The following is an 820-nucleotide window of genomic DNA, read 5'->3' as shown; positions in this document are numbered from 1 at the left end:
ACTATTGTCGGGACCAAGGTTAAGTTCGTTACTGAGCTTCGTGGGGGGTTTCGTTGTGACTACAGGGGGCATTTTGTTAATTTTTCTTGTGAGCAGGATAACTTTTGTATGTGTGGATGGAAGTTAATGAAATTTGATAGGCATATTACTGTCGTGGTCTCCAAGATTGAGTTCAAAGATGAGAGTCGTGGAGGTCGTTATGTCCCCGTAATAGGACCTTTTGTGTTTAGAAATCCCCCACCTACATCTGCTTGGAGACAGCCGACAGCTGGATATAGCTGGGGAACCCCATAATGGGATGGGATCAAATGACGTTACATTGAGGGATTGTACTATAACTTCATCAGGGGGAGGATAGGTTGGACATATGTCAGGTTATTTTCTACGGCCACACCAAGTAATTGCTATGGATGACGTCCACTGGAGACCTTAAATCTAATTACCTTAAATTTAAGGCAAGCGCGCAATAAAAACACGAAGGGCCGAAAAACGAGATGCCTAGATTTGGAATATACTAACTGTAGAAGTACAAATGTTAGGACACAAAGAACACAAGAAACAAGTCTTCTATTTGTCATAAAGACAAATTAACAAAACAGCAGTAGTCACCCTGTTCTGATTCTTTCCTTTATAACATCTTCTCTTATTATATTTTGCGGCGCTGTCGTGACACTTTCAACACAGTAAGAATTTCTTGAACGTTTTTTTTCCAGTAACAGTCCAAACTCAAATAACGTGGGGGGGGGGAGGGCTAACACGGGTGACGACGCATCTGTATAATCTGCGGCAAACCGTTTCAGGGTGTTCTGTACCATAAAAA

Source organism: Branchiostoma belcheri, unplaced genomic scaffold (assembly GCF_001625305.1).
Source record: "Branchiostoma belcheri isolate BF01 breed outbred unplaced genomic scaffold, Haploidv18h27 scaffold6, whole genome shotgun sequence".
Taxonomy (NCBI): domain Eukaryota; kingdom Metazoa; phylum Chordata; class Leptocardii; order Amphioxiformes; family Branchiostomatidae; genus Branchiostoma; species Branchiostoma belcheri.
Note: the sequence above shows the minus strand (reverse complement) of the source record.